The 24,291-nt window shown below is 41.3% G+C and overlaps 1 protein-coding gene across 8 annotated transcripts in view; it reads left to right on the top strand.

The window, feature by feature from the left end:
* The window catches only part of FOXP2 (forkhead box P2), a 674,789-nt gene that overhangs the window by 12,324 nt on the left and 638,174 nt on the right, over window positions 1–24,291 (top strand). For 7 of the 8 annotated variants that reach the window (XM_050936176.1, XM_050936175.1, XM_050936164.1 and 4 more), the window contains exon 1: window positions 10,615–10,863. The exons of the other annotated variant lie outside the window; for it this stretch is intronic. The gene's annotated coding sequence lies outside the window, so the exon portion shown is untranslated. Of the gene's footprint in view, window positions 1–10,614; window positions 10,864–24,291 lie in introns of those variants that run through there. 8 annotated transcript variants of the gene reach the window in all.

Below are 24,291 nucleotides of genomic sequence, written 5' to 3'. Positions count from 1 at the left end.
TTACCGTGAAAGAGTATACCCATTGTTCTCTAAAATGTGTCATTTTAACTACCACTCTCCCTATTTTTCTTGCACCAGCTGCAAATGTTTCAACACTCACACTATCTTCTCCTTCCCAGGCTAGCAAAGATTAGAAGGTGAAAAAAACGCACTCATGATGAAATGTTCTCTGAGCTCATGCAGTCCTCCCACACTGAAAGAGTACAGCAGAATGTGTGGAGGCAGACAATGTCAGAGTCCAGGAAAACACAATATGAATGCGAGGACAGGTGGCGGGCTGAAGATGATAGGTGGCTTGCTTGCTGATGGAAGGCAAGAGGCAATGGTGAGGCTACTGAAGGAACAAACGGATATGCTCTGGTGTATGGCTGAGGTTCAGGAAAGTTAGCATGAGCAGAGACTGCCGTTACAGCCTCTGTGTAACCAACCACCCCCCTCCCCAAGTTCCATAGCCTCCTCACCCAGACACCCAAGAATGTGGGGAGGGGGCCTCCGGGCACCCAACCACTCCACTCCAGAGGACTGCCCAAGCAACAGAAAGCTGTCATTCAATAAGTTTTAAAGGGCAGTGTGGCCTTATCCTTCCTTTCTTTCATTTGTTATATATATATTTTATAGCTGCTTTCACTTCTCCTCAAAGACACGTTGTTTTTTTAATGAGCGTACTTTCTTTCTCATTTGTGGGACTGGGGCTTTTCTGGAATTTGGTAAAATGTTCTGAAATAATTCCCAACCATCATTCACATTTTTCAGATTAAATTGTTTCTCCCATTTGATTTGCTCATAGTTATTTTCAACTTTGTGAAATTGGCCCTTTTAAAGCACCAAGCTTTGTTGGTTTTTTGCCTGGTTTGGACTTTATTCTGTTTGTACATAACAAATTTTAAAAAGTCATGATCCCTTGTACTTAATGCCTGTTCTACACTGAGGCAGGAGGGAAATCGATCTAAGTTATGCAACTTCAGCTACATGAATAACGTAGCTGAAGTCGACGTACTTAGATCTACTTACTGCAGTGTCTTCACGTCGACTGCTGATGCTCCCCCACTGACTCCGCCTGCACCTCCTGCTCTGGTGGAGTACCAGAGTCAACAGGAGAGCACTCATCGGTCGATTTACTGCATCTTCAGTAGACACGATAAATCAACCCCTGCTGGATCAATCGCTCTGGAGGTAACTGTAGACATGCCCTATGATACCACTATTTTTTAGTTCTGTGATCAGTCCCTCCTTATCTGTCAAGATGAGGTCCAATATAGAATTCTCTCATGTTGGAATCAACACTTTTTGAGTTAGGAAATTGTCATCCGTAATATTTAGAAATTATGGGGACTGGCAGCATGAGACCTCCAATATGTGTCACTCAGATTGAAGTCCTCCATAAAAACGCAGCTTTTTTCCCCCTATAAATATAGATATGTGCTTAAGGAGCTGGTCAGCCTGTTCCTTAGTGTGATTTGCAGACATGTGAACCCCATCATGTGCTTTATCTGTTAGGACATTGATTCATAAGCATTCAAGATCATTTGCTTCTGAGTTGTCAGTGACTCAGAAACAGGTAATGCTATTTTTGACATAGAATGACATTCCCTCCCTTTTTGCCCACTTAAGCCTTCCTGAATAGGTATTAACCATTGATTTTAACATTCCAATCATGTGCATCTTACCACCAGGTTTCAGTAATACCAACTAGGTCAAAGTTATGCTCATAAATGAGCAATTTCAATTCCTCGTTTGTTACCCAGGCTCTTAGAATTGTTATATAGGCAATTAAACATTTTCTTCTTTTCACATCCTTTGGTGTCCTGATTAATTTTGTTCTCAGCATCCTGATTGAGTGTTCGTTTGTTCCTCCTTTTCACCCTCCCCTTTTTTATTAGAGTTAACAGTTTCATTGCTGATCATTTTAGGAGAAAAATCCCACTACAGCATTTGCTTATCCATCAGTGTCAGATGCAGTAGTGGGTATATTGGAACAGGACAATGAGGCATGTGTTGCTCTTTAGGTTGCTGTTGTGGTTAAGTGGGACTTCAAGCCTCCTGCAGAACATGTAAAAGTCAATTCCATGCCTGTCTGACCACAAGGGAGGGGGAAGAGAAGATTCATCCCTTTCTTTGTGCAAAACACTTCACGGGCCTCATATGCTCTAGGAGCCCCCCAGTGACCACTGGCAAAGGTTCTCTGTCATGTAACAGCAACTCCTATCCAGTCTAACAAACTCACTACGCCTAACATTGTGTCATGGCATATCTATAAAGAATGTTATGTAAGGTATCAAATGAAAATGTATAGTACACTGGTAACTAATATTGTGAAGTGTACTAACAACACTACAGGAGGAATTATAGATTCTTACTGATATTATACTTTAAGGTCCGTAACCAGACGAAGGGAAAAACAGGTTTGCTTCCAGATAGGAGGGGAGATAGTTATCTCCTTGTGTCTAAAGTAAATTAAGCAGGGTTAGCCAAAGACTATGGAGGTTATATTTGCATATTGAGGCAACAGGAAAAGCTAATTATCAGATCAACATAGACAGCATGGCAATTACACTTGGGAGAACAAACAATAGGAGAGAGGGACTTTGGTGGTACGTTTCAAAGGATACATTTCAAAGGTGTACTGGACTATAAGAACAGGCGGAAAAGACATGGTGTTTATCCATTTACTGAAAAAAACCTCTGTGGTCATAAGGAAATCATGAAAATATGGACTCTAGTATGACCCCAGCATGCTCTACAGAAAAGTTTTAGGTGAGAGATTGTTTTAGGTCAGATTAAGTTGCTAAAGTTAAGTTCTAGTCTTGTAGAAGTAAAATATTTCTTGTAACTATATCTGTTACTGTTTCTATTATCTTTGCCTACGATCACTTAAATCTCTGTTCTTTACTAATAAAGTAATTCTTGATTTGACTATAAGCTCTTCTTAGTATTGTAATACTAAAGTGTGTCTCCACAGCTGAGGTAGCAGACTGGTGTGCATACTGTCTCTTTGGAGACAGCAGACTTGGTAATTTCTGTGTGTTCAGTGGTAGGTGCTGGACACTGCTGAGGAATGCTCTTCCAGGGGTTTTGGGTCTGAGGGTACAAGGCAAAAACCTGGTGGAGCTTTGGAGCAAGGGTGGCTCTAGGCACCAGCAAAGCAAGCAGCTGTTTGGGGCAGCCCATCTGCAGGGGTGGCAGCTGGTAGGGATCCAGCCCGGGAACTGAGAACCAACAGGGGGCCCTGGGAGCTGTAGTTCCTTGGTTAGTTCCCTGCCTATAGAGCCAGCCCTGGAGCAGGGAAATAACTACATTTCCCAGCATTTCCTTGGCTGCTATCAACAGGAAAGGGAGGGGGAGGGAGTATGGTAGCTGAAACCTCATGCTGCAGCTTGATGTGCATGGAGAGCTCACTGCTGTGAATGGGGAACAAGAGTGCCCAAGGAGTAGAAGGCTTTGGCCCAGATATCCCCTTCAAAAGACATCCCCAGACTGGATTAGGGATACTGGTGTGACCTCACCTTGCAGCCCCCAAAGGAGGAATTGGGTGGACTAAATGGACAGTGCCCCTCTCTATCTGAAGCCTAGCAAGGGAGGTATGTGGATCCCACTAGAATTTAAAATGAAAAGTAAGGAAGGGGAGGCTCTGGACCTGGGCAGCTTTAGATACAGTACCAGGCACTTAGGAGGATTTCCACTTCTGAGCCATGGAAGCAGAAATTGACTTTTCCTTTCCAAATTTAGCTAATATTCAGAAAGGGAATCTAGCACCTGCCTTCCAGATTTGAACACCCTCAAAATTCAGGAGTGCTCAAGCTCAATTTAGGCAGCTGTTACTTCTTTTCTCCCAAATCAAATATACTGATCCACTGTAATTTGCTGTAGAAAAACTAGGATAAAATTGAGCAAGAAATGCTTCCCAGTGGTTTTTTAGGACTGGAATTGCTATTTTCAATAGCTCTTGCCTTTTTTAATTTTTTTTTTCAGTTTTATTTGTTTAAAAGGAAGACAGTGATATTGCATTGGCAAATTTCCCATAGAAACAAAGAGTGGAATAAAAGAATAATAAAGGCACCTCAACTTTTCCTTATTTATGGAGGACAATCTTATAATATGCATCCAGATATCCTGCAATCACACACGCTGAAAATTGTTCCACTTTACTGCAGTTCTGTAACCATATGGGAACCAATTCTGTCTGTGTTCTGTGCACATCCAAAATTCCTGGTGAATAACCTGCCCTAGGAGCAAGTTACCAGTGACCCAGGGCTGGGGCAGGAGTGTGCAGGTGGGCGGGGAGAGCGCAGGGCTGGGGTGGCATGGGGTGCAGGTGGAGGGGGCAGAGCCCAGGGTTGGGAGGGCAGGGGGTGCGGGTCGGGGGGGGAGAGCCCAGGACTAGAGTGGCAGGGGGGTGCGGGTGGGGGGGAGAGAGCCCAGAGCTGGGGCAGCACGGGGTGTGTGTGGGAGGAGAGCCCAGGGCTGTGGCGGCAAGGGGTGTGGGTTGGGGGGGGGAGAGCCCAGGGCTGGGATGGCAGGGGGGTGCCAGTCGGGGGAGGAGAGCCCAGGGCTGGGGCGGCAGGGGGATGCGGGTCGGAGGAGGCCTAGAGCTGGGGTGGCAGGGGGTGCAGGTGTGGGGGGAGCCCAGGGCTGGGGTGCGGGCTGCCAAATATTTTTTTGCTTGAGGCAGCAAAAAACCTAGAGCTGGTCGTGACTTTTACCTGTAGGGACAAAGTATTGCTCCTTGATGATGGCTTTGAGCAAACTATCTGCTGTCCATATGTTGTTTTTTTTCCCTACCAACACTAATTATTTGATTAGCAATTTGTTGTTGCCTTTATTATCTCAAAATGAAATCATATTAAGACAGATCTAGAATTATAAAAAATACAAATACTGAAAAAGTTTAATTGTTAGACATCCAAGTTTTTGCCAGACTTGCCTATAAGATCTATAATTCATCATTTCTGATCGGCTAGTTGTCTGCCAAACTGGAGCAAATACCACTGGATCTCCTGTGGTCGGTTAAGTATCAAACATCTCGCGGGCCATTCAGAAATCTTAGCTTTTGATACTAACCTGAAGAGCTCAGTTGTTTATGATGAAGATATAAATGTGATTGTTTCTGAACATTGGTAAATAATGTGGTGGAAAAAGGCATGCTCAAAATATTTCTCTCCTTCAAGATAATGTTTCATAAAAAGTGGGAGTCTCTAGATGAAACTGACTTTTTTTGGAGATGTCAAGCTGAAAGTGAAACCATCACACTAAGCATCAACATTTATCCCAGACATATGGTAAACTTACTTTATCAGTTTGTCAAGAAACTAGATTGGGAAACAGGATTTACATGAATCTATTAAACTGTCATACTCACTTAAAAGAATCCAAAGCACCCAGAAGGTAGCTAAAACTAATTACAGTACAAGGATGATGTACACCTGCAAAATGTCAGGCTGAATACATGGCATTGGGCTGAGACTTTCCACAGTTGGAGAAACACAAACTTAAATTCTGCAGTTGATTTTACTTTATCCATTAATATGGATACAGATTGCCATTCTTGGCTCACTACTTCCTATTTTAAGGCAGATGGAAAAATAGCTACGGTGATAAAATGACTGTAAGTCTGATTAAAAAAGAACTACAACAAAAATTAAGTACTACTTTGGCCTCTGCTCAAGTGTTGTCTTCTACCTTCCCTTGAGTAGTAATATACCTCTGAATTACAAAATACCCCTGCAACAGAGGATGCTAAAGGAACTAGGTCCTCTCTTTTTTGCCAGTAGTTATGGTAAATGGGAACTCTGTAATTTAAGGACTTACTAACAGACCTAAAAAGAGCTGGAGCTTGATGGAGAACCTTTATGGTGACATCTGTATTCAGCAGCATCAAATCATTGTCTGGTTTCATATAACAATACAGTTTCCACAGCACTGGGTTATACCACTTTCTGTTATGTCCAGGTTCATTAATCTTACTGCATCTTTAGGTATTATTTCAGCGTGTTTATTTTTACATACACCTCTCTACTGGAACAGTTGCCTAGAATATAGCAGATTTACACATACTTCAACCAGGCACAGCATGGAACAGGGTTGCATGATGGGATGAACTAATTCACACACTTGGTGTCTAGTCTAGCTGCTGGAGCCTCATTTTTCATAAAAGCAGTTATAATAGGCTTAGAGGAAATATCTCCAAGTCTGGATGATTGTTCGTTTTGAAAGGCATTGTTTGGAGGCCATCAGGTGTGGAAAATACTCCCTTCTTTTTTTCAGAAAGAAGTAATGATAACTGGCAATGAACATATGCTTCCTAATAGGCATCTGAAACCTACACACGTTCACTTATAAGATTCAAACTGTTGTTAGATGATCAATACCAGAAAACCGATCCTAAAATGGTGCATAATTTCTAGGAGGGTGGGGGGTACGGGGGAGAATGCCAGTTCTCATTAAGATTTATTGTAAGTCCGAAGTTTTGTAGTCCCGAGACTTAACGACAGATGGTGGTGTAACTCCACCAATTTTGCAACCTCTCCTTTCGCTTTGATATTATATGTTCTCCTTTATTTGACTTCGGTTTAAAATTGTATTTTTTTTTTCTCTTCCCGAACTGTCTCTGGAACAATGGGTGGGGTGGGGAGAGAATAAACCCATTTAGAAGAGCAGCCTGTTTATTGTTTTCGTGTTCCCTTTATAAACAATCATAATGGAACATGGCAATCTGATATTCACCTATCTGCCAGTTGCAAGGAAAAATACATTAAATTAATGAAAGAAAGACGTTTGAAAGTGGTTTATTTGAAGAAAGAAATACATTGCAATTGTGCAGATGAAATCTCAAACCGTAAAAGGAACAAATGCAACGTATTAGTCTTTTTCATTAGCAAGCCAAGCTATAATTTTGAGGCTTAATAATCGCATCGCTTAAAAAACTGAAAAGTGTGTCTGCTTAGCTCTAAGTTTTTTTTATAAAGACTTACACGCCATTCAGACACTAATAATGCTAAACAATTTAAGCAGCTGAGCGTTGTATTGTACCCCCATGTATTATTACCCACTAGAAAGAGGCTCTCAGACGGTGACAATTTGAAGTAGTGAGATTTAAAACCTCCTTGAAACAGAACGCAGTCCATCATAGAGAAGGCAGTGTAAATACCGCCAAAAACTAACACAAAACGAGGAGTCTCATTCCAAAGGAGTGAGATTTGGGACAGGTCTGGAAAGAAGGAGATACTGAGTATCTTGGATGGATTTTCCTTCCCTTTCCTTTCCGTGGGGTCAGTCCGCTCAGGTTTCTCACTTGGGATGTTTACTTTCAGGCAAGAAGCGCTGGCAGGGAACACGTGAAACGAACTTGACCGCTGGCTGGGCGCCAGCCAGAACCGTTCGTCTGTTTTTGTTTGTCGTATGGATCCTCTTTCAAACAATCCCATGGCAAAGCATTTCTCTCTGCAACTGTGTTTTGACACGCTTAGTGACAGACTTTCGGGCAAAGTCACCTTTTGTTAAGATCGTGTTTTCCTGCATGCCCTTGGCCGGCCAAGGGGCAGAAACGGGGAGAGGGTGCTGTACCTGTGCCCTTTCAGCCCTCACAGGCTGCATCCTAGCAGCACGTTTGCTGCTCTCCTTCACTGTGTGTTATTTCGTTGGAAGGCTGTCGAGAGTTGTCTGGAGAACGAGAGCATTCGTTGTTGGCCGGGCTTCAGCAGTCAGGTGTTCATAGAAACTTTGTTCTGGATTGCTGGGGTCTCCCGGCATCAGGACGCGTCCAATTAAAACTACTCGCAGTGCGTCTGCTAACAAACTAATGTGAGATAAAGCACGCAGGCTTTATTGGTAACTGTGCAATTAAGGGGCGGGAGGGGGCAAGATAGTTGTATGGAGCAAATACATATATTTTATAGCCACCCATCAGCAACCACCCCTCTGCCTTTGGCAGTGGCGGGCAACAGCAGCGAGCGTGTGTGCCCTTGGGCTGAACTTTCACCTCTCGAACCCGATCAAACCCCATTGGCTGAGACTTAGGAATCTGAGGAGTAGAGCTCAGCTCCCATCCAAACCTGTAGTCTACACCTCTCCCTTTCTCTTACACACGCGGCGGCGGCCGCGGTCTGGTGGGGGGATGGACAGGGAGCTGATCCTACTTTTTTAGCCACCCGCTGCAAATTACCAACTGCAGTAAAAGAACTGCCTTTCTGCCCTGCGCACACACACACACCATCTTACCCGCGCACGCAAGTTTTACTCTGTGCATTTTATCGGCACTCGCAGCTTTCACAGACAGGAGCGATTACACCTCGCAGAACTGCAACCTTTGCCGAAGTGTGAGCAATTATTTCGCGAGCGCCCCCCGCCACCACCTCGCCCCCCGCAGTCTTCCCGGAAACCTCAGCTGCTAGATGTAAAAGTTTATCCTAACTCCACCCCCGCGATAGCTGCATTCTTCCCCGTTTCACCTAAAAGCAAGCGAGAAAGAGAAAAGCAAGCTGAAGTGTGGGTGAGAAATCTCCCTTTAAAAAAAAACCTCACAACCCTGTCAGTTTCTGAGCGCTCTGCAACATTAATTCATGAGCCCAACGTATGGCTCGGCAACCAGCTAATCTTTCAATTTGCTCAGTACACCAACGAGCGAAGTTTTTTTTTGTAATTCAGTTTATGTTAATTCTGAGTGATAATCACTTTTAATTCAGGTCTTCAATGAATACAGAAGAGCCTTTTTAATTCCAAATTACATGGAAAATGTAAGGTCGAGGTTGTGGCGCTTTGATTAGGTGAGTTCTCACTAAAAACCACATACACTGCACTCTTCTATTTCGGATTTACCTTCCTTCGGTGTTTATCTAGGAACCCTGCCATAACATTTAATGTGTGCGATCAAATGATATAGAAAAGAGGAAGTCTAAGCATTGTAAGCCCAGGATAGAATAATTTTCTCCTGTTTCTGCTTTCCGTGCCTCTCGTGCTCGTTAATTAAAAGGATTTCAGTAGGAGCCGTAATGCGTGTTTACAGAGAGCGGGAGAAGCCTGAAGTTTGGCTCAAACTGGTGATGAGTTTGAAAGACGAGGGTCGGGTGTGTAAATAGCAAAGGCTGTTGTGTGTCCCGGCTTCAGGGAAGGGCCGGGCACGTGCTTTGCGGCGCTCACATACAGAAGTCAACGCATCTTCTTCACTTAATTGTTGCCAGCCGAAAGGTTAGAGTTAGCAGCTGGTTTCCATTGCAAACTACGGGCTGGGGTGGGGGCTTCCCAGCAGCCAGCCATGAGACGTTTGGTGCCCGTGCTCTCTTCTCCCCCAAAGCATGGCCCTAGGACATCAGCCCACAGGCTGGGGAGCAGCAATCGTGCTAGATAGCGAGAAGGCTGCTGCTGAGCGAGAGGAAATTAAAGCGATTGCGGCCCTGCTGCTAGTGCAAAGGGCGCCGTGCGCGTTAGAGCGGAGGGGAGAAGCGGGGCTGCCCCTTGCTGGGAGAGTGCAAGGCAGAGAGCTAGCGCCTCTGGCCTGAGCGCCGCCGCCAGCTTCGCCCCGCTACTCCAGCGGCCGCCTCCACCCCCTCGCCGCACTGGGGAACAAGCAAGGCTAAAGGGCGCCCAGGAAACCTGCAGCGTGCGCGGGCTGCAGCTCAACCTGCCTCCGCAATACGTCGTGCGGTGCGTGAAGCGGCACCCCGGGGGCAGACACCCGCGCGGGTCGAGCCCTGCTCAGCTGTCACCTTCTCCCGCTGCACCGCACGGAGCTGCAGGGGCCTGTGTGCAAATGAGGCGGAGTTGGGCCCGAGCGTTTCTTCGCAATCAGCCTGGGTCCCCCCCCCGGCTAAAGCGGCGGGGAGTTTACACGGTGATGGCAAAGCCAAGTGTCCTTTGCACCCAAACTCCCAAAACTCTGCGCGGGGGGGAGGGGGAGACTCGCCCCCTGCTGTAAATCCCACCAAAGTCCCTGCCCAGTCCTCCCTACCCAGCCGCCCCGCTTTCTCGGGAGCCCTTCTAGGCGCTTTGCCCTTCCCAGCCGCCGGACTCCCCAGCTGCCTTGGCCAGCGGCTCTGCCTTTATTCGCCGGCTGCTCTGCGAGGACTGCCGCGAAAGCCCCGGCCCCTCGGCACTGGCCGCACAACACCAGGCTTTGTTTCCTCCCCGTCTGCTAAACTCGTTGTGTCTAAGGGGGGTGGGGGGAACGGACGAGAGCAAACAACTTCTCCCCTCGTTTGTTGACATAGCAGGTGGACTTGACGTCAAGCAGGACGCTTTACAGCGACTCCCAACAATATCCTGCTCCGCGAGGGAGTCTCCCTGCCCTGGAGGGAGGCGCAGGGGAAGAGCAGCGGGGGCACTGCCAAGCTGGTCCCTCTGCACTTTTTGTTGTTGCAACCCCCCCACCCCCCATTATTACCACTCCTGTGCAGGCCACTTCGCGATCATGTGAGCCCTCACTCCCCTTCCCACAAAGAGGAGTCGGTGGGGGCACCGTTTTGTTGTTGTTGTTCCCTTCCCAGCAAAAAACACACACGCTTCGCACAGAGCCAGACCCACACACACACACAGGGGGGAGGGAGCGCGCGAGAGACAGCGCGAGCCTCCGAGAAAGCGCGAGACACTGCGCTGGGGCTGCTGCTCCCCAGCCTGCCTCTGCTGCTGCCCCTACCCGGGGCTCAGAGCCCCAGCGCCGCCTGCGGAGGAATATCCAGCCCATTTATTGATGCTGCTGCCGCTTGTTGTTGCAGTCTAATCCTCCCCTCGCCTGCTGTGTCTCTGCTCGCGCGTCCCGGCAGCCACCGCCGCTCCTCCTGCAAAGACTTTGTATGTATGTGTTTGTGGGGGGGCTAGTTCAGCTGCTCTCTCGGTGGCCGCTCCTCGGGACGCTGTACCCAGTGTCTCCTTTTGGTAAGTTTCATTCCCCCTCCCACCCCAAGTCTCCTCTTTGACTTGTTACTTTCATTCTCCCCTTCCCTCCCCCCTCCTCCTCTACTTGCTGCTACAAGAAAGTTTAGCTCCCGCGGCTCTGAGCATGGTGGGTACAAATGTGACATGTGTCAGATTTGTTCTTGGCGTCTGGTACCGCTTGTCCCTTTAAAAAATTGTAACTCGGAGAGGCTGGGGGTGGAGGGCAAGCTGGGGGATGGGGGCTAATTGGTATGCGCTTGTTTCCATACATTAGAGTTTGAAATGTGTTTAAAATTTTGCCTTAATAGAGCGAATACGTTTAAAAGTGCGATGCAGACACCGAGATATTTACTTCCCTCCCCTTAGTCCTCCCGGCTATAGCATCTATCGCTTGAAACACACAAAGTTTGAATGATCAAGTTGGTGCTCTGCCGTTAATTTGGTATTTCGGAAATGGTGCTGCAAGCTACCAAACTTCGGCTGTGTTTTAGAAGCGCCTGTTGCAAGCCGGAGTTTTCTTTTCACAAGCCCCACCACAACTTTTAGTTTGGATGGATAATAAAGAAAATGCGTTACAATGAAATATCCTCCCTTCATCCTGGGAAGATGTTGGGGAGCGAGATTTCAGAGTGAGGGGGCTTGTTGGTCTCCCCTTTCTTTTTGGTTTTGGAACATTATGGAAGCATGCTTTCCTGGTGAAGAAACGTGTCACGTTTCTCCTTTTTGAGATGTGTATGAGGGAGAAACACCTTCAATCTCTCTCCCTCTGTGTCCATAGGTGCAGCGTGCAAAGGGGGGGGGGGGAAGAGGGACCTGCTATGACATTGATCCTGCAGTCAGCCAGATCCAGCACTATTAACTGAGCCCTCTTCTTCCCACGAGCTGCACGTGCAGTGTTTGAGGAAGGTGTTTGCCATCCACCCTCTCTGGCCAGGGCGAGTTATTGCATCTCATTGATCTTTCCTGCACAAGCAGTTACCGCTACCGCTCTTGGGTCTCCTCCTCCTTCACCTTCGCAATGCCTTTTGAATGTGCTTGGCGGATCAGTGTTAACCTGGAACAGCAACAAAACATGTTAGCCTAAAACAATAGATTAATAAATAATGTTATTTATTATTATTAATTAAATTAATAAATAATAATGAAATTCCTGAGGCACAGTTCATAGTTTGTTGTGGGAGCATTCTCCTGAAATTCATTCTTGAAATTCAGGAATAGTCAGAGACCTAGAAACTTGTGAAAGTTTTATTCTGAGGACTTTGAGATCCTGAGTAAATGGCTGTAAGGCATGTTGGGCTTTGTTTTTTAAAGTTATGAGTGTAAGGACAGGAAGGGGAAGAAAAGAGCAAATGTTAACTCCCTTTTGCTCAAGTTTTTTGGGCTTTCCCACAACTAAAAATTCTTTTGAGCATATGCATGAATGTAAACATGAAATTAGATCTTTCTGAAAAACTGAATGCAAAATATAGCTCAGGGTCTAAGTTTGAAACTTGCAGTAGTCAATTTGCCACATATTTGAACTACAGTGATGAAGGTGTAGACATTTTTGTCTGTTCCTGTGCTCATCTGTTAAATTTGTGTCAGGGTCCTAGTAACTGATACAAAAGACAAACTTTCAGAGATTCTGAACCAATTACAAAGGGTAGCCCTTGATTACATTGGTGAGCTTTCAGCATTGAACTTGTATGGGGAGAAAAAGATAGCAATTTGGATCAAGGGTTGAGAGAGTTATCGTTGTGTGTATTTTCTCCCCATATACAATCACTGATGTTCTGTCTTGTGCAGTTACTGCCATCTGTTAAGTGTTCTTTCTAAAAACATGCCTAAACTGACTATTTTAAAGTTAGTGTCAACTCTGTCTAGAAGAAGAGAGTGCAAGTTGAGTCACAGAAGCCAGAACATGCAGTAATGTAGAGTTGGGGAGCATTTTCATTTTTAAGAGCCTTTTAAAAAATATTTAAACAGAGACACTCACTTTCCAAATGGGTTTTATTGCATCCCTTTGCTGCTTTAGAGCCTGATTTAAAGCTTACTGAAGTAAGTGGGAGTCTTTTGATTGACTTCAGTGGGCTTTGGATCAGGCCTTTGGTAACTTGATTAACATTTTGAAGCTGGGAAGTTGCGTACTGCATGAGGATACTCATGTTATCATGTGAAAAATGAAGTTAAAATAAACTTTAAGAGCTTTAGCAGTTGTTTTTGTTTTTTCTGTACCAAGTAAATTAAATCTGTCAAGGAAAAGATACAGTTGGTTGTAATGTTGCTATGAAGAAAATAAAGGTTACTCATTAAGCCCAATTCTTTGATGCTGTACTAAATCCATATGAGTTAGGTACACATCATAGTGTTCTAAAAAGGATTTTTTTAAAAAATGTGTGTTTTCACCTGATGTCTAAATTCAGTTGATCATATTGGTTACATAGATTGCAATATAAACTCTTTGTAGCATATTGCTATTTTTAACATAGTTGTGCAAAGTGACAATGTGGTGTGATATTTTTGTGAATTTAAATTATTTAGCTAAGTACGCAAATCAGTAAACATTTGAGGGAAGGGAAGAGGGTTTCAAATAAAGTGTTTTTCAAAATATGTATAATAATCTGAATGCCAGTCAATTTATTAACATCTAAAGTGATGTATAATCTGCTACTATAACCAATTTTGGTAATAATCAACAGCTAATAGTTGCTTGAAACAAGGCCTCTCATTACATTAGGCTTTAACACTGAATAAGCTTGAACTGTTGCAGGCCAATGACAATTTATACACACTTGGTTTTTTTTTGTTTTTTTTTTTAGTTTAACACCAATGGTTCTTAATTTTGTCCCAGAAATCTTAATTTATTTTGGTAAGGTATATGCATATATAAGGAAGAAAATCTTGTTTTGGGCCTTACTACTATCTGAAAAGTTGTATAAAATTACCAGACATCCTTTAAATACCAGCCAAGTTAATGTTTATAGGGTGCTCGGAAGATCAAAAGTGCTACATAAGAGCTAGATATTTTAATTAATAAATGGATTATGTTATGTTTGTGCTAGAGCTAATGTACACAACTGTACTTATTTCCAGGTTTCATATCCTTCAGATATTGAAATTTTAGAACATACATTTCTCTTTTGTTGCTTATGCAGTTTAAATGAATTTCTACAGTTAAAAAGCATTGAAATAAATTATATTATGGATTTATCAGTTAGAAAAGTGATATGTTCTTAAGTGACAAAACTGTAATCACAAAATTTACTTTATGCCCACTTTCTGCTTGTTTTCTGGACTGATTTTAAGTGAATTAAAAACTGCCATTCACATTTTTGAGGCTATATATCTGATTCAGCGTTGCATGGGAAAGTGGTATTCTGGTCTAGCAGACTGACAAGAGCCAAGAACTCTTGCGTTCTGATCCTAGTACTGCTCTGCTGTGTGGATTTAGGAATGTTAACATAGCCTCTCTGTCTGTTGCTCATCTGCAAAATTAGTGTAATACCACCTACCTGCCTGTTTCACAGGGATGAAGATTATTTATTAATGTTTGTTAAATGCAAAGTATTATTTTGTCTCTCCCCTTCAGAGCTTTTACTAGACTTAACGTTAGAGTAGTTTAATTCTAGTAGAGGTGCGAAAGAGAGAGAGTGATGTGAGTCACTTCATCATGTTCCTCTGTGAGTTAAATCATGGAGAGGTCATTTGCATGCATGAACTGAAAGTGATTTAGGACACAGGTCACTAAGAAATGCTCATGGGATGATTGTTGGTGGAGAAAATTGTAAATCACAGTTAAACACAAATATTATAAACTAGATTACAAAAATGGAATGCTAATTTTTGGTACACTGAAACTGTTTACTCTTTTTAAACTTTGGGACAGTGGTGCTAGAAATAATGTCAGTTACCCATTTTTTTTCTCACACCAACCACATAGCTCACAACTATCCCTTTGTAGAAGTGACACCCTTAATTTTTGACCCAAATTAAAGTATTGACATTAGAAAGACTGAGTTGATAGAAAAAGTTATACATGCAAAATTTATTAATCTAATTTATAATATACAGATTCCAGAAATATATTTTAAGACTGTTCATTTTGGGGCTTTTCTCATATTTGAGCTTAGCAGGTTAGAAGTGCTTATTTTCTTACTAGAATTTGTAAGGTTTTGTTTTGTTTTAAATTTATACTTTTTAAGAACTGCTAAATCAACCTCAAAAAGCTAAGGAGCCATAGGCTTAAAAGGTATCAGTTAATAATAGCCACTTTTTTTTTCAGATTCTCAATTGGTTAGTAACGTTTCATTTTGGAATAAACTTTTTATATGATTTTACTTTCTGTCAGACGCAGATGTTTATTGATGTAGATTTGTATTAGTTTTTACTTCTCTCCTTTATTCATTTTTGTTAGTTAGGTCTGCATTTTAAGTGCAGGACCCTTATAGTTAGAAGGGAGAGACCAGATGTAAAATTGGCAGTGATAACCTTTGTGTGCTATTACCTCTGAAGTAGGTGAAGGTAGTCTCTGACTCTTTGTAGTCTACAGGTGGGGCATCTCTTGGTACACCAAGATGTAGTTTGGGTTGATGTTCCAAAATAACGTTTAAGCAGTAGGTACCAAATTATGTACAGATGTTGTAGTGAAACTAGACAATGTTTGAATCCATTTAGTAAAACGCTCTGAATTCTGATTCTAAGGCATATTAAACTAAAATATTGAACAAATTATATCAACCTGTGTTTTAAATCCTTTTTAATAAATAGCAAAGTGGTTCCAGGGATGGGTATACGAATACATGCAGACTGATTGTTTTTTTTCCTTTTCGTTTTTTTCCTGGTTGCTGGAGTTTGCAATGATGGTGCCTTTTCTATAACTAGGACAGAGCTTGAGAGTGTTTCTCTTCACTCACACACACACAGAGGCAGGGTGCTGTATATATACACACATGCACACAAACATATATATGTTGGTAAAGCTTATTGTAGAAGCCAGAGCTATTTCCCTTGGATCATGTGTACCATACTTCAAATGTGCCTTGAGTATAGCCATTCATTCAGTTTAATGGCACAGTGCTTAGCTGCAGTTGTACTAGCATAGCTAACCATTGCTAATAATCACACATTTTTAATTAATTTCCTGGTGCATTCAGGAGCAATGAATGTGTGCTGACATCGCAGAGTTTCTAGAGCACAGTGACTTACTATGTGACAGTATCTCTGTGGGTGCTTTTAAGTGTTTGTACGTGTGTGTGCAAAAGAAAGAAACAGATTTTTTTTGAGTTATTAAATAGCATTTCCTTTTATTGCAGGATGATTTTTTTATCACAAGAATCCATGTAGGCATCAACAATAATATCAATGGATCCCTCTTGAATAGAATAGATTCTGTACATAAAGCCAGCTAGAGTAACCTAAAGAATTAGAGTTACATGTATGCTTTGTTAATTTTCAGTTACATATATATAGTTAGATACATTTTATAATCCCAGAGGGAGACAGTTTTGCTTATAAAGTTTGATTTATAATTAAGTGTATTTTTCCATAATAATAAGTTACTTCTTCATGTTTTCAATAATTTTGGATCTGATTTTACTCTTAATTACATTGGTCCTACAAACTCAGTTGGGTTCAATTTATTATGGCTAAAACCAGTTAGGTGAGTCATTAGTAATAACTCCACCTGGAGCAAGGCCACAGCAGTTTAAACGGCCCATAATCCTCACTGCTGGGAACACTGAAACCAGCTGGTTCAGCCCCCAAAGTGGCCTGAATTACAACTCTGACCAGATTTTTAAAGACCCTTTCCTTGGGGTGAGGAGAGATGAACTTTACTCTTCTCCAGTACAGCTGCCCCCTGGAGTACAGGAAGATTGACATTACCCTTTCCCCTCCCGCCTTCTCTTTTGTGTCCATGGGATGAGTCTGCCCATTGACTGCAGTGGAGTTACTCCAGCAGATCAGGTCCATAATATTTAAATAAGAAGAGGTTTGGGCCCTGATCCTGCTTAAATGAATGCCTTGTTAGTAGTCCTATTCACATCCGTGGTTCGACTCCCATTGCATAAAATTAAGTGCATGCACAAATCTTTGCAGCATCATGACTTTGGTTACAATATTGGGACCTTAATTACAATATTTTAAAAATGCTATATGGTAAACTTTTGTTGTGATAAAAGCACACATTTTCCTCATACCATTGGAAAGCTATGATTTCAAGATTTTTTTTTAAATTATTTCACAGATTTTGTATAATATGCATCATATTACTAGAGAGAGTGGAAAGATGCAGATGAGGCTTTTTCTAGACTTTCTGTAAACGGTATTTTTGACAGATATCTATTAAGTTTTTTTTAAAGGAAGAGTACATTTTTAACTGACATTTTTCATGACTTTATAGCATTTTTACTGTGACTAATCTTGTTTTTATTTGTATTATTTATTTTATTATATATTTGGTTTATATTCTTATTTCTGTGTGCTTTGTGGACAATTCTGTAATTTAAATTTCATGGGCCCTATATGATTTCTGATGCACCACTGCTCAGCGTTTTTGGAAGCTGTTCCCTAGTAATAGAGAAAAATTAGTCTGTTCTTCAGCTCCTGATGCTTTGTGCACCCCCCCCTAGTATTTGAAGCAGCTTTGTGATTGCATATCCTGAAACTACTGGGATCTTCATGACTGTCAGTGCTGATACTGCAGGTGGGGTTGGGAGAGTTATCTACTATAAGATTATAATTTTAAAGCCAATCCATAGGCTAGCCTTTTTGATGCTGCATAGCTGAGTGAATTCAATCGTTTCTGGAGTAACTCTCCATGGCTGCCAGCATTTCACAGTCCCAGGATAGGGAGTAACAGAGTGAGAAAGGAAGAATTTGCTTCCATGAGCACCTCTCTCTTCTCCAATTCCTCTTCTTTAACCCTGGCAGCTCCAGAAATCTAGTCTGCAGAGCTTGTCCATCTCTTCTGGGCACTCAGTGGGCTAGTATTCATCCTGGAAAGATTGGCATACTGCAGCTTAAGGCCTAGAAAGTGTTAGATATTTTTCTGCTGGATTGGGTCCAAAATCGGCAATGTTTTAAACAACATTTCAAGTCAGAGTGAATCCTTTATTGTGATCTGAAACAAAATGTGTAATATATTTAAAAATACACTTACTAGATGTGTACTTAATCATTCGTATTTTTAAAAATGAACTTAGTAGTATTATATATGAATTTTACCAAAATGAAAGCAGTGGTCTCGATCCATAGAAGGAAGGAGAATGACTGTGCAGGCATTCCATACTGCTGTGCTTCTGCAGTGGGACCAACTGGAAGAGTGAGGGGACAGTTCAGTTTCCATACTAACAGGCTGCTAACAAGGTATGCATACAGATGGTGAGAGACTCTACTTTAAAAACTGGCCAAAGGCTATCAAAAATTTTCTGAAACAGTGAATTACTAAGGAGCTGTCAGATGATGATTTTGAATCCCCCCAACACCAGGAGTGACTAGAACAATATCCCACAGGTGAAATGCTCTGAATCCCATTAACCTGTGTCATTCAGTCAATCCTCATTCTAGCTATAAACAAAGTTGAATCTCAATTATTTCTTTTTCTTTTTGTCACTATCGTTACTAAAGTTTAGAAGACTCGCTGCATTCTTCTGGAATTTGATTCAAACAGTAAAAAAAAAATAAAAAAGTTATGTTTAATACATTTGTAATAAAGCCTGTAGTTGACATTTCATTGTTTTATAATTAAATTGGAAATTGCAGTTTTAACATGTAAAAATAATTCAGAGGAAATTGAACATGGTTATTTGTGGGAAGCTGCTACAGCTTTGGAAGAGAAAGTGACAAGGCAAAAATAAGGAAGAGATGGGGAGTGTGTATGGACATGAGCCAGAAAAACTCATGGGATTGTTTAGAATCCAGCAACTGCACAAGGTAGCAAAACAAGGAGATGAATAAATGTTGATTGAAAAAAATGGAGGGACTTCAGATGTACAGAAGAAAAATAAGGAGGTGTGTTTTATTTTCTAAATCTAAGAACTTGTGTGTGTGACTACATATGAGATGATTTTGACCATGACCTCTTCTAAGTAGGGAAATAATGATTTGTATCATTGCGTAAAATATTTATTTTATGAAATGGGGGCTAATATCATTGTTGATGTGAGCAGGTAGAACACAGTTCACTGGAGTTGTTTACTTATAACAGCGATGAATTAGTTCCTAGACTCCTCTGAGTTAATAAAATTTAAGCATTTAAGATATTAGTGACTTTATGTGCCTTTTGAAAGGTACTTAGTAGTACCTGAAGTGAAGATTAATTTTTTTTCTTAGTGCACTTCTAAATACCACTTTCCTGAACTGACACAAGAGAGGTACAGAGTTCTTTTGAAGATAAAGAGAGGTAAAATTAAAGTGAAGAGTTTACGGAAAATGCAAGCTAGTATTTTTTTTAGAGTTAAGAAAAAAGTAATTGAAATATTTATGATTCAAGGCACTGCTGTGTGAGAAAGCACAGACAGGGTTGTGGTTTCATTACAGTACTTACAATATTCGCATGACCTAAAAATGGAAGTGCAAAAGACCTAATGCAGTCAGGTATGCAGAGACTGGAGATATGCATAGTTGATGAAGTGTTGTGTTCTTCTGTTGTATCAATAAGCTCTCATAATCTTTGTGTAAAAACAACATATTTAAACTTAGTGAGGCAATACTATTAGGAAAAGAAATACTGATGATCATGTGCATAACACAGTAAATGTAACAGAAGATATTGAGCACTGGTAGGCTTATTGTAAAGATAACTGTCAGCTGAAAACCAATTAACAGAGTATATGGGTGCTAACGGTTTAGAAATAGAAGGATGCTACTTAGCTAAAGATCACGATATATTTTCACCTAGAAAATTAATTTAAACTCATTTGTTATCAATGCTGAATGAATTTAAATTACTTTTAATATTATGATGATGTGCTCAGTACATTAACTGCTAAAATAGTAGTTAGAAAGATATAGTGAACACACAAGAAGTTTTACAGAAAGTGTCATAAATCCTTGGAAATCTTTCTGCTTAGGAATGAAATTTTACTGAGAGAGAAATTCACTGAGAAATATTTGTTGTTCAACTCTGCTTTAGGCAGGACCGCCCAGAGGATTCAGGGGGCCTGGGGCAAAGCGGGGGAGCTGCAGCACTTGTACTCACTCAGCGGCGGTCTGGGTCTTCAGCGGCATTTCGGTGGTGGTGGGCTCAGTCGCTCCACATCTTCAGCGGCACTGAAGGGCCCCCCACCGCCAAAGACCCAGAGCAACTGAAGGGCCCCTCCGTCGCCAAAATGCTGACCGAAGACCCGGACCACCGCCAAGCCAGAGCTCGCGGGACCCGTGTGGGGCAAATTCCCCACTTGCCTCCCCCCTCAGGCAGCCCTGTCTTTAGGTGACTAATGTCTTGTAAAACTGTTAAAGGTTTGTTTAACCTGTAAAGTGGTAGCTGACTTTCTCCTGAAAATTCTACATTAATGCTGCTCAGGAAAGGACATAAAATAAATCTAAACAAGTACAAATATATATCTTGTAAAATTGCTAGGTGGTTTATTTAAAAATATTTGTTTAGCATTTCTTATAACTAGGATCCTGATCATGCCTTCAAAGTAAACATACAGAGGGCCGGGAAGTAGCAAAATTAGTGGAGAGAAATAGTCCAGAGAGGAGAGTCTGTGGTTACAGTCTAACACGTCCACCATGGATTTGGGTCTCTGCTGGTATTTTGTATGGCCATGTGCAGACACACATGCTGTGGGATGCTGACCCACACCCTTATATGATTTAAGACAGGTGTAGATGAGGCTTCCAACTTTTTTATGTGGATTTGTTGTACTTCAAACTGTGGGGCCGAACATTCCCTATAGATGAGCATAGTGTAGTAAAAAAAGTGCTATGCAACATTCGATTCCAGCTTAAAAAGCTTCTTATGTTTCAGCAATGGGATTTTCTTGAGCAGAAACTTCCAACCCTGAAAAACTTAATGGTGGTTTTTGTGAGTTTTTTTTCTTAAAAAAAATGTCGAGGATGAGAAGGAAGGTTACTTTCAAAATCTAACTTCTTCCTTTCTTGCATTTGCTCTACTACACACTTATATTAAAATGACTTTTAGAACTTGAGCCAAAGCTGTTTGAAATTGGTGGAAAAACTCCCATTTACTTCAGTGAGTTTTGAATGAAGTCCTGAGCAAGTACTACTGATACTCTAAGTATCTGTTCTTTGCTGAGGACCTTTTGTCGGTTCCTATCACACTAACCTTTCAGACTGTCCAGCGTTTATCCAAAAGAAAGTTGCTTGTCTCCCTCTACATTTAACTGTGCCAAGCTTGCTCTTGATACCTGCTTAACCTCCCTCCGCCCTCAACTCACCCCCCCCCCACATAAAAAGCCTAAAACAACTAGTGAGAAGTGTTCTCACTATTTCATAAAACATAGGACTTTGTACTAACTGTTGTGGGAGTTCTAGCAAGTGATTGTTGGAATGGTTTTCATTTGGAACCACATGTTCCAAGATGTAGCTCCTGCAAAGGAGTCAAAATTACTTTTTCATAATATTTCAATACACTTTGGGGTTCATTTCGATTTACACAATCAATGAATATTAACAACTAGGGCATTCTGATACATCAGTTGCAGGGGTGTAGATTTCAGGGTACATAGTACAAATACTACTTTAAAAATGTACTTATACATACTCATTTTAAATAAGGATATGTTGGAAAAGCAAAGTTAGTCATATTTAAAAATGAGCCTCCTATAACTAGATATATATTAGAATGTTACTTTAACATCATTTGACTATCATAGTAGGCATCCGGGAACTAAGCATTTCTATTAAGGTTCTTATATTGGTGCCAATAAGTTTGGATCTCAGTCAAAATAACTCAGATCAAAACCGAAGATTCTTTTAATGACACTGTTTAGTGTGGTTTGTATGACTATAGTGTGGTTTGTATGAATATATTTCAATATCCATTGACTCTTCCTGGCTTCTTTGTAACTGAGGAAATTATTACCAGAAGGGGAAAAATACCATTATATAGGGCACAATTTTATGCAGAAATCTTTTTTGTTGCAGATTGAATTATCTGCAAAAGTTACTTCAGTTGATTTACCTTTGATTTAAACCAATTTGAGTGTGAAAAATTGGGATCAGCTATTCAAATATAAGATCTTTCATACAATCACCTTCAACATTACCATAATTAGAACTAAATATTCTGCAGTTGCACAATATTTTTGTTGCAGTTGAGATTGACATATCTCTTCAATGTTTAAGTAACAGATCAAAAAATAAAATCCAGTGTTATTCAGCAAGGTGGTTTCCTCAGGATTTATTTTTCAGACAAAGCAGTCTGCAGTTGCTGTTTATTTGCAGCAGCAGAATGAAACTAATGAGCCTCGGGCCAGTTTCACCATTATTGTTCAGAACTCTGTATGTAGCAGTGAAACTAAGGTTTCACTCTGCTGCTACTCTGGAAAGCTTCGCAGCAGCTGATGAACTGGAGGTGTTCTCCATAGACCTTACTTGTGCTCACAAGTGTTTCAGATTTGCCTGTGACTGGCAGGCTTAGTACTCTGACTAGTAGGTATCTGGTCAACTTTTCAATCTCTGCAGTAGCTTTAACCCTACAAGATTCTATTATTTGTGCCATTTTAGGTACTTTAGGGATTTTGGTTTATAATAGATTTGACTCAGCGAGGCTTGTGTTAACTCCATGATATTATACTTTTTTTTAATAAGGCTATATGTGGGAGCTAACTTTTTCTTCTGTTGCAGTAAAATGTACATTATATTAAGTGTTTTTAATGTGTTTAGGAATTAGGGACAACCTTTGTGCAGGGAGTTATATATTACTAGTAAGTAGAGTAATGTTAAACTCCCCAAGTTTTATTTCTAGTAGTGTCTGAACGTAATTTGTTCTCACTCTGCTTTGTGTGTTTGTCTCTTAAGGCAGTGCAACATATTGAAAAGATTTGTTTTGTTTTCCAATTATTTTTTTATGAGTAGTCCATGACCTAATGGAAATCATTGTCTCAGAAAAGTTTTACTACTCTCTCTCTATATATACACATAAAAACCAAGGCATCAGATATGACTGATGAAATATAAAATAACTGTGATTTTAGTAGGCTTCAAACACAGTAACTTAACATTTAAAATTTTAAGCAGAATTTTGAAAAACTGCCACAAATCTTTTCTTTGCTCTGTTCTTGACAAATGAGTGTGAACCAATAGTGACTTTTGAAGATCTTAAGATATAGCAATATAATGGATTTAAAGATAGATAATTCTAAATTGCACACTCTTTTATTCCTAGTTCACATCTGTGGAGCGAAGGGTTCTCTTCCTTCCATTGCACTGCTAAAATGTGTGATTTGTTGAGAGATCTACATTAATAATGAATTTTTATAATCTGTTTATCAGATATCTAGAATGATGTGTAGTGTTTGTCATAAGTGAAAAGGAATATCTGTATAATCAAAGAACTTCCCCCCCATAACACTTCCTAATACCAGTCCATATTGAAGTGTGTGGAAGAAACTTTATTAGCCTAGAGAACTCAGAAAAAATTTAATTCTAAGGACCTTCGCTCATTTTCCAGGGGTCTGACTGGCTGACTATGTTCAGCTGTTTTTCTCTTTCCAGTGGATGGAAAAAGCTCTTCTTGCTGGCTAGGGTGATTTTTTAATTTTTAGCTTTTTTCACTTTGTTAATTTTTCCCTCCTTCCCTCCCCTTTTTATGGGTGAAGCTATTGTAGGTGATCGGATTTAGCTTGTTTTACATAGGGTGATTCGATCTGAGGAATGTTTGGTTTTATTTTTCTCCTCCTGTTCTCTAGATGACTAGAACACTCTACTGGGGGAAAGCCCACAAGATATGTTCCTGTTCTGCAGTGGGTAAGGATGGTCCTGAGAGAAAGTCACTTCTGGTTTCAATATGTGTCCCAGTTTTATTTTAAACAGCCACGAGACAGGCATTTTGGCTCCTGGGTAAACTATATCTCCTCCGCTCATTGTGAAGAAGGACGGTATTGCGATTAAGATGCTAGACCGGAAGATCTGGGTAGAGATCCTGGGTCAGATGAAACTTTGTTGTGTATCTTTGGCTGAGTCCCCTAGTCTTAGGGTTGTGACAATAAATTCATTAATTATTAGGAGGTGCACGGACACCATAATGGGGTGAGCCATAGGAAAACTGATTGATTTAAAAAAATAGCTTTCTTGAGTTCAGGGAAAATAGATCCAATTCCTTTGAACTCATCAATTCAACATTTACTACTCGCTAGGTGAAAGCACTTTGAGCCAGGGTCGGTGCAAGGATGTTTCGCGCCCTAGGCGAAACTTCCACCTTGCGCCCCCCCTGTGTCCCTGCCCTGAGGCGCCCCTCCGCGGCAGTTCCCCATCCTCCAC

This window comes from Gopherus flavomarginatus, chromosome 1, assembly GCF_025201925.1.
Source record: "Gopherus flavomarginatus isolate rGopFla2 chromosome 1, rGopFla2.mat.asm, whole genome shotgun sequence".
Taxonomy (NCBI): domain Eukaryota; kingdom Metazoa; phylum Chordata; order Testudines; family Testudinidae; genus Gopherus; species Gopherus flavomarginatus.
The sequence above is the reverse complement of the archived record's forward strand: the minus strand, read 5'-3'. Positions and strand labels throughout refer to the sequence as shown.